The sequence below is a fragment of the Arachis ipaensis genome, chromosome B8 (assembly GCF_059453495.1).
Source record: "Arachis ipaensis isolate K30076 ecotype BB chromosome B8, ASM5945349v1, whole genome shotgun sequence".
Taxonomy (NCBI): domain Eukaryota; kingdom Viridiplantae; phylum Streptophyta; class Magnoliopsida; order Fabales; family Fabaceae; genus Arachis; species Arachis ipaensis.
In genome coordinates, this window is record NC_142443.1 from 66,882,933 (window position 1) to 66,893,349 (window position 10,417).

Consider the following 10,417-nt stretch of genomic DNA (forward strand, 5'->3'; position numbering starts at 1 on the left):
ATGTGAATTTAACATAAAAACTAATGAAAACATCCCTAAAAGTAACTAGATCCTACTAAAAACATACTAAAAACAATGTCAAAAAGCGTATAAATTATCCGCTCATCACAACACCAAACTTAAATTCTTGCTTGTCCCCAAGCAACTGAAAATCAAATAGGATAAAAAGAAGAGAATATACTATAAATTCCAAACTATCAATGAAACATAGATTCAATCAAATGAGCGGGACTTATAGCTTTTTGCCTCTTGAATAGTTTTGGCATCTCACTTTATCCATTGAGGTTCAGAATGATTGGCATCTATAGGAACTCAGAGTTCAGATAGTGTTACTGATTCTCCTAGTTCAGTATGATGATTCTTGAGCACAGCTATTTCATGAGTCTTGGCCGTGGCCCTAAGCACTTTGTTTTCCAGTATTACCACCGGATACATAAATGCCACAGACACATAATTGGGTGAACCTTTTCAGATTGTGACTCAGCTTTCCTAAAGTCCCCAATTAGAGGTGTCCAGGGTTCTTAAGCACACTCTTTTTTTTTTTTGCTTTGGACCTTGACTTTAACCGCTCAGTCTCAAGTTTTCACTTGACACCTACACGCCACAAGCACATGGTTAGGGACAGCTTGGTTTAGCCGCTTAGACCAGGATTTTATTCCTTTAGGCCCTCCTATCCACTGATGCTCAAAGCCTTGGGATCCTTTTTATTTGCCCTTGCCTTTTGGTTTTAAGGGTTATTGGCTTTTTGCTCTTGCCTCTTGGTTTTAAGAGCTTTGGCTTTTTCTGCTTGCTTTTTTTTTTTCTCTATATTTTTTTTTGCCTATTTTTTTTTCTGCAAGCTTTGTTCTTTGCTGCTTTTTCTTACTTCAAGAATCATTTTTATGATTTTTCAGATTATCAAATAACATGTTTCCTAGTCATCATTCTTTCAAGAGCCAACATATTTAACATTCTTAAACAACAACTTCAAAAGACATATGCACTGTTCAAGCATACATTCAAAAAATAAGAAGCATTGTCACCACATCAATATAATTAAACTAAGTTCAGGGATAAATTCGAAACTCATGTACTTCTTGTTCTTTTGAATTAGAACATTTTTCATTTAAGAGAGGTGATGGATTCATAGGACATTTATAACTTTAAGACAAAGTTACTAACTACTAATGATCATGTAATGAAGACATAAACATGGACAAGCACATAATATAGAAAACGAAAAACAGAGAAAGTAAGAACAAGGAATGAATCCACCTTAGTGATGGTGGTGTTTCCTTCTTGAGGAACCAATGATGTCCTTAATCTCTTCTATGTCTCTTCCTTGTCTTTGTTGCTCCTCCCTCATTGCTTGTTGATCTTCTCTTATTTCATAGAGTATGATGGAGTGCTCTTAATGTTCCACCCTTAGTTGTTCTATATTGGAACTCAATTCTTCTAGGGAGGTGTTAATTTGCTCCCAATAGTTTTGTGGAGGAAAGTGCATTTGAGGCATCTCCGGGATCTCATGGTGATGAGCTTCATACGCCTCTTGAGCTCCATGAGTGGGCTCTCTTGCTTGCTCCATCTTTTTCTTAGTGATGGGCTTGTCCTCTTTGATGAGGATATCTCCCTCTATGTTAATCCCAGCCGAATTGCATAGGTGGCAAATGAGGTGAGGAAAGGCTAACCTTGCCATGGTGGAGGACTTGTCAGCCACCTTGTAGAGTTCTTGAGGTATAATCTCATGAACTTCCACCTCTTCTCCAATCATGATACTATGGATCATGATGGCCCGGTCTATAGTAACTTCAGATCGGTTGCTAGTGGGAATGATTGAGCATTGAATGAACTCCAACCATCCTCTAGCTACAGGCTTGAGGTCCAATCTTTTTAGTTGAACCGGCTTGCCTTTGGAGTCAATCTTCCATTGAGCTCCTTCTACACATATGTCCATAAGGACTTGGTCCAACCTTTGATTAAAGTTGACCCTTCTAGTGTAGGGGCGTTCATCTCCTTGCATCATGGGCAAGTTAAACGCCAACCTCACATTCTCCGGACTAAAATCTAAGTATTTCCCCCGAACCATTGTAATATAGTTCTTTGGATCCGGGTTCTTACTTTGATCATGGTTCTTGGTGATCCATGCATTAGCATAGAACTCTTGAACCATTAGGATGCCGACTTTTTGGATGGGATTTGTTAGAACTTCCCAACCTCTTCTTTGAATTTCATGTCGGATCTCCAGATACTCATTTCTTTTGAGTTTGAAAGGGACCTCGGGGATCACCTTCTTCTTGGCCACAACATCATAGAAGTGGTCTTGATGGGCTTTAGAGATGAACCTTTCCATCTCCCATGACTCGGATGTGGAAGCTTTTGTCTTTCCTTTCCCCTTTCTAAAGGATTCTCCGGTCTTAGGTGCCATCAATGGTAATGGAAAAACAAAAAGCTTATGCTTTTACCACACCAAACTTAGAATATTGCTCATCCTCGAGCAAGAAAAGAAGAATAGAAGAAGAAGAAGAAATGGAGGAGAGGGAGAGTGGGAAGTGTTTTCGGCCAAGAAGGGTGTAGAGGGGTGTGTTGTGTGAATTTCATGAAGAATGGAGGGCTTTATATAGGGAAGGGAGGGGGTGTTAAGGTTCGGCCATATGGGTGGGAAATTGGTTTTGAATTTTTGAAGGTAGGTGGAGTTTATGAGGTAGGTTTATGGGGAAGAGTGGATGGATGTGAGTGGTGAAGAGGTGATGGGGAAGAGAGTTTGAGGTGATTGGTGAAGGGTTTTTGGGGAAGAGTGTTTATGAGATTGTGTGAAAGAGAGTGGTGAGAAGAAGTGAGTGGAGGTAGGTGGGGATCCTGTGGGGTCCACAGATCCTGAGATGATCCTGTGGGGTCCACAGATCCTGAGATGATCCTGTGGGGTCCACAGATCCTGAGGTGTCAAGGCATTTACATCCCTGCACCAATTTAGGCATGTAAAATGCCCTTGCACACAACTCTGGGCGTTCAGCGCCAGGTTGGTGGCCATTTTGGGCGTTCAACGCCCATTTGTGTGCCATTTCTGGCGTTGAACGCCAGAACCATGCCTGTTCTGGCGTTCAGCGCCCAGAAGCTGCCCATTTTGGGCGTTCAGTGCCAGAACCATGCTCTGTTCTGGCGCTGAACGCCAGACAGATGCTCCTCCAGGGTGTGATTTTTCTTCTGCTGTTTTTGATTCCATTTTCAATTTTTATATTTATTTTGTGACTCCACATGATCATGAACCTATAAAGACATATAACTAAGAAAAATATAGTTAGATAAATTAAAATTGGGTTGCCTCCCAACAAGCGCTTCTTTAATGTCAATAGCTTGACAGTGGGCTCTCATGGAGCCTCACAGTTATTCAGAGCTTTGTTGAGACTCTCCAACACCAAACTTAGAGTTTGGATATGGGAGTTCAACACCAAACTTAGAGTTTGGTTGTGGCCTCCCAACACCAAACTTAGAGTTTGACTGTGGGGGCTCTGGTTGACTCTGCTTTGAGAGAAGCTTTTTCTGCTTCCTCTCCATGGTTGCAGAGGGAGATCCTTGAGTTTTAAACACAAGGAAGTCCTTATTCCATTGAAGGACTATTTCACCTCTGTCAACATCAATCACAGCTCTTGCTGTGGCCAGGAAAGGTCTTCCTAGGATGATGGATTCATCCTCTTCCTTTCCAGTATCCAGGACTATGAAATCAGCAGGGATGTAAAGGCCTTCAACCTTTACTAACACGTCCTCTACTTGTCCATAAGCCTGTTTTCTTGAACTGTCTGCCATCTCTAATGAGATTTTAGCAGCTTGCACCCCATAGATTCCCAGTTTCTCTATTACAGAGAGGGGCATGAGGTTTATTCCTGAACTAAGGTCACACAGAGCCTTAAAGATCATGGTGCCTATGGTACAGGGTATTGTGAACTTTCCAGGATCCTGTCTCTTCTGAGGCAATGTCAGTTGATCCAGATCACTTAGTTCATTGATGAACAAGGGAGGTTCAACTTCCCAAGTATCAATGCCAAATAATTTGGCATTCAGCTTCAAGATTGCACCAAGAAACTTGGCAGTTTGCTCTTCAGTAACATCCTCATTCTCTTCAGAAGAGGAATACTCATCAGAGCTCATGAAGGGCATAAGGAGGTTCAATGGAATCTCTATGGTCTCTAGATGAGCCTCAGAGTCCTTTGGTTCCTCAGAGGGAAGCTCCTTATTGACCACTGGACGTCCCAGGAGGTCTTCCTCCTTGGGATTCACGTCCTCCACTCCCCTTGTAGTTTCGGCCATGGTGCTTATGTCAATGGCCTTGCACTCTCCTTTTGGGTTCTCTTCTGTATTGCTTGGGAGAGTACTGTGAGGGATTTCAGTGATCCTTTTACTCAGCTGGCCCACTTGTGCTTCTAAATTTCTAATGGAAGATCTGGTTTCATTCATGAAACTCACAGTGGCCTTAGATAGATCAGAGACTAGATTTGCTAAATTAGAAGCATTTTGTTCAGAGTTCTCTGTCTGTTGCTGAGTGGATGATGGAAAAGGTTTACTATTGTTAAACCTGTTTCTTCTACCATTATTAAAGCCTTGTTGAGGCTTTTGATCCTTCCATGAGAAATTGGGATGATTTCTCCATGATGAGTTATAGGTGTTTCCATAAGGTTCACCTAAGTAATTCACCTCTGCTATTGCAGGGTTCTCAGGTTCATAAGCTTCTTCTTCATAAGAGGCCTCTTGAGTACTGTTGGATGCAGCTTGCATTCCATTCAGACTCTGAGAAATCATATTGACTTGCTGAGTCAATATTTTATTCTGAGCCAATATGGCATTCAGAGTATCAACTTCAAGAACTCCCTTCTTCATAGGCGTCCCATTGCTCACAGGATTCCTTTCAGAAGTGTACATGAACTGGTTATTAGCAACCATGTCAATGAGTTCTTGAGCTTCTGCAGGCGTTTTCTTTAGGTGAATGGATCCACCTGCAGAAGTGTCCAGTGACATCTTTGATAGCTCAGATAAACCATCATAGAATATATCCAGGATGGTCCATTTTGAAAGCATGTCAGAAGGACACTTTTTGGTCAACTATTTGTATCTTTCTCAAGCTTCATAGAGGGATTCACCTTCTTTCTGTCTGAAGGTTTGAACATCAGCTCTAAGCTTGCTTAGCTTTTGAGGAGGAAAGTACTTGGCTAAGAAAGCCGTGACCGGCTTATCCCAAGAGTTCAGGCTGTCTTTGGATTGAGAATCCAACCATAATCTAGCTCTGTCTCTTACAGTAAAAGGGAAAAGCATGAGCCTGTAGACTTCAGGATCTACTCCATTAGTCTTAACAGTATCACATATCTGCAAGAATTCAGTTAAGAACTGAAAAGGATCTTCAGATGGAAGTCCATGAAACTTGCAGTTCTGCTGCATCAGAGAAACTAATTGAGGTTTCAGCTCAAAGTTGTTTGCTCCAATGGCAGGAATGGAGATGCTTCTTCGATGTAAATTGGAATTAGGTGCAGTAAAGTCACCAAGCATCTTCCTTACATTATTATTATTTTCGGCTGCCATCTCCTCTTCCTGTTCGAAAATTTCTGAAAGGTTATCTCTGGATTGTTGTAATTTAGCTTCTCTTAATTTTCTCTTCAGAGTCCTTTCAGGTTCTGGATCTGCTTCCACAAGAATATTCTTATCCTTGCTCTTGCTCATATGACAAAGAAGAGGGCACAGAAAAATAATAATAATAATAGAGATCCTTTATACCACAGTATAGGGATCCCTGTGTGAGTAGAAGAAGAGGGGGAGACAAAGAATGTAATGTAATGGAAGAAACACAACTGTGAGGAGGGTTGAGATGTGAGATGAGATGTTAGTAAATGAATAAATAAATAGAATAAGATGGGAGAGGGAGAATTTTCGAAAAATATTTTTGAAAAAGAGTTAGTGATTTTCGAAAATGGTTTTTGAAAAATGTTAGTATTTTTCGAAAATTTTTTTAAAATTAAAAATAAAAATAAGAATAATTAGTTAATTAAAAAGAAATTTTTGAAAAAGAGGGAAGATATTTTCGAAAATTAGAGAGAGAGAGTTAGTTAGTTAGTTGAAACAAATTTTGAAAAGACAAGAAGTTAGGAGGTTAGAAAAGATATTTTGAAACCAACTTTTTGAAAAAGGTAAGATAAGAAGATATTTTAGAAATTAGTTTTGAAAAAGATTTGATTTTTAAAATCTCAATTAATGACTTGATTCATAAGAAATCACAAGATATGATTCTAGAACTTAAAGTTTGAATCTTTCTTAACAAGCAAGTAACAAACTTCAAATTTTTGAATCAAAACATTAATTGATTATGTTATTTTCAAAAATTTGATATAAAAATAAGAAAAAGATTTTTGAAAAATATTTTTGGAATTTTCGAAAATAACTAAGAATTTTGAAAAAGATTTGATTTTTGAAAAAGATTTTGAAAAAGATAAGATTTTCAAATTGAAAATTTGATTTGACTCATAAGAAACAAGTTGATTTTAAAAATTTTTGAAAAAGTCAACTCAAATTTTCGAATTTGATGAGAGAAAAAGGAAAGATATTTTTTTGTTTTTTTTTTTTTGAATTTTTTATGATGAGAGAGAAAAACAACAAAAAGACTCAATGCATGAAAATTTTGAATCAAAACAATGAATGCATGCATGAATGATATTAATGTCAAGATGAACACCAAGAACACTTTGAATGTCAAGATGAACATCAAGAACATATTTTTGAAAAATTTTTTGATGCAAGGAAAACATGTAAGACACCAAACTTAGAAATCTTTCATGTTTAGACTCTACGACACGAAAAATGCACATGTAAAACAAGAAAAGACACAAAACATGAAAATCATCAAGATCAAACAAGAAGACTTACCAAGAACAACTTGAAGATCATGAAGAACACTATGAATGCATGATATTTTCGAAAAATGCAAGATGCATATGCAAGTGACACCAAACTTATGATATGACTCAAGACTCAAACGAGAAACACAAAAAATGTTTTTGATTTTTATGATTTTCTAATTTTTTTGGATTTTTTTTCGAAAATTATATGAAAAAGAAAAAATAAGGATTCCAAAAATTTTTTTTTTTACATGAATTCCAGGAATCTTGCATTCTTAGTCTAAAGCTTCAGTCCAGGAATTAGACATGGCTCATGAGCCAGCCAAGCTTTCAATGAAAGCTCCGGTCCAAAACACTAGACATGGCCAATGGCCAGCCAAGCTTCAGCATGTAATTCAGACATGACACGCCTGACATACTCATTCCCAAAGGAATTAGACATGGCTTTACAGCCAGCCAGGCTTCACATGCTTCATGAAACACTAGAATTCATTCTTAAAAATTTTGAAGCCATAGAATAATTTATTTTTGAAAACATTTTTATTATTTTCGAAAACAAAGGAAAAATTTTTGAAAGATTTTTGAAAAATTTTTGAAAAGAAAACAAAAAGAAAGTTACCTAATCTGAGCAACAAGATGAACCGTTAGTTGTCCAAACTCAAACAATCCCCGGCAACGGCGCCAAAAACTTGGTGCACGAAATTGTGATGTCCAGGCTCGAATAATCCCTGGCAACGTGAGCAACTTGATACGCGCAATCGTGATTTCACTTTGATTATGTAAAATTCATGGCTCTTTCTTTTCCTGGCAATGGCGCCAAAAACATGGTACCAATACCATGGTTCACAACTTCGATACAACTAACCAGCAAGTGCACTGGGTCGTCCAAGTAATACCTTACGTGAGTAAGGGTCGAATCCCACGGAGATTGTCGGTATGAAGCAAGCTATGGTCACCTTGCAAATCTCAGTTAGGCAGATATAAAATGATAATGATGTTTTCAAATAATAAATAATAGAATAGGGATAGAGGTACTTATGCAAATCATTGGTAGGGACTTCAGATAAGCGAATGGAGATGCTTTTTGTTCCTCTGAACCTCTGCTTTCCTGCTATCTTCATCCAATCAGTCTTACTTCTTTCCCTGGCTGGCTTTATGCAAGGGCATCACCGTTGTTAGTGGTTACATCCCCTCCTCTCAGTGAAAAATATGCTCACATGCTCTGTCACAGCACGGCTAATCATCTGTCGGTTCTCGATCATGCTGGAATAGGATTCACACTCCTTTTGCGTCTGTCACTAACGCCCAGCACTCGCGAGTTTGAAGCTCGTCACAGTCATTCAATCATTGAATCCTACTCGGAATACCACAGACAAGGTTTAGACTTTCCGGATTCTCTTGAATGCCGCCATCATTCTAGCTTACGCCACGAAGATTCCGATTAAGAGATCTAAGAGATACTCATTCAGTCGAAGGTAGAACGGAAGTGGTTGTCAGGCACGCGTTCATAGGGAATGATGATGATTGTCACGTTCATCACATTCAGATTGAAGTACAAATGAATATCTTAGAAGCGAAACAAGATGAATTGAATAGAAAACAGTAGTACTTTGCATTAATATTTGAGGAACAGCAGAGCTCCACACCTTAATCTATGGAATGTAGAAACTCTACCGTTGAAATTACATAAGTGAAAGGTCCAGGCATGGCCGAGATGGCCAGCCCCCAAAACGTGATCACAGGATCAAAATACAATCCAGGATCCTAAGATGGTCAAAAAGACGTCTAATACAATAGTAAAAGGTCCTATTTATAATAAACTAGCTACTAGGGTTTACATGAGTAAGTAATTGATGCATAAATCCACTTCCGGGGCCCACTTGGTGTGTGCTTGGGCTGAGCTTGAGTGTTGCACGTGTAGAGGTCCTTCTTGGAGTTGAACGCCAGTTTTTGTGCTAGTTTGGGCGTTCAACTCTGGTTTTGGCTCCTTTTCTGGCGCTGGACGCCAGATTTGGGCAGAAAGCTGGCGTTGAATGCCAGTTTAAGTCATCTATTCTTGGCCAAAGTATGGACTATTATATATTTCTAGAAAGCCCTGGATGTCTACTTTCCAACGCAATTGGAAGCGCGCCATTTCGAGTTCTGTAGCTCCGGAAAATCCATTTTGAGTGCAGGGAGGTCAGAATCCAACAGCATCAGCAGTCCTTCTTCAACCTCTGAATCTGATTTCTGCTCAAGTCCCTCAATTTCAGTCAGAAAATACCTGAAATCTCAGAAAATCACACAATCTCATAGTAAAGTCCAGAAATGTGAATTTAACATAAAAACTAATTAAAACATCCCTAAAAGTAACTAGATCCTACTAAAAACATACTAAAAACAATGTCAAAAAGCGTATAAATTATCCGCTCATTAATGAGTAACTAACTTCCCTCTCATTGAGAGAGGGAGCTCTGTTGTACTTGATGGATTGATATTAGTGAAATTCTTCTTCTCTTCATCTTCTCTTTGATTTGCTAGAAGGAATTTCATTCTTAATGCTTAGTATTCAATTATTATGGGAAAGAGATTTAATGCAATTGGGTTTCATGGGAACCTTGGAAAAGGAAACATGAAACCATGCTTGAAATCCCTTCTCACACTAGAGTAGAATCTGGGTTTTGGTGTTTGGATATGTGACATATAATCCTCCCTCTACTTGGACCTATAATGGTGTGTGGTATAATCAGGGACCAAGCATATCTCTCTTCATGAGCAATTAGACCAAGGAATTGGCTATTGATCAAGATCTAAGAGATTGTGACACCAAGGGATTGAAGCTCAATCAATCATGATTGCCAAGAGGTTAATGAGTTGCATGATTGAAGGGGATATAAGCTAGATTCAATTTAAAGAGACAACATCTCCCAATCTCAATGAATTTCCCCATTCTTATCTATCCATTTCTTTACAGCTTATTTTTACATTCAGCAATTCTCCATTCCCATTTACATTCAAGTCATTTATGATTCTGCCATTTACTTTCTGCCATTTATATTTCTGCATTTTATTACTTTTCTTTATATTCTAGTCATTTACATTTATGTCATTTACAATTCTGCACTCTACAATCCTATTGATCTGCTTGACTAATTCATCAATTGATTAAAACTGCTCAAATTTGCCAATCTCTGTGGATACGATCCCACTCCACTGTGGGTTATTACTTGACGATAATTTTGGTGCGCTTGCCAAAAGGACTAATTCACCAATTTTGAAGGGGGTGTGAATTCTAGTCATCAGGAGGCAATGATCCCAGTGGAGATTGAAGAAGGGTCGCCTAGAGTAATCCACTATAATGAAGAAGCCAACTTCCAACTTCAAAGGGAAGAACTCGACCTACTTCCAGAAGTCCAAGAAAGAGCTCGGATCAGAGAAGAAGAATTAAAATGTCGAATGGCTTCGAGATACAATCAAAAGATAGTGCAGTGAGGTTTTGCTGAAAACGACCTCATCCTAATCCGAAATGATATCGGAACAACTCGACCTGGAGAAAGAAAGCTGGCAGCAAACTGGAAAGGACCCTA

The 10,417-nt window shown here is 38.7% G+C and overlaps 1 non-coding gene across 1 annotated transcript; it reads left to right on the forward strand.

Annotated features, from left to right (window-relative positions):
- Window positions 1-5,040: 5,040 nt before the first annotated feature.
- On the forward strand, window positions 5,041-5,148 carry LOC148548421 (small nucleolar RNA R71). Its single transcript, XR_015897778.1, has one exon. It is a non-coding gene; the product is annotated as a small nucleolar RNA R71 (small nucleolar RNA).
- Window positions 5,149-10,417: the final 5,269 nt, after the last annotated feature.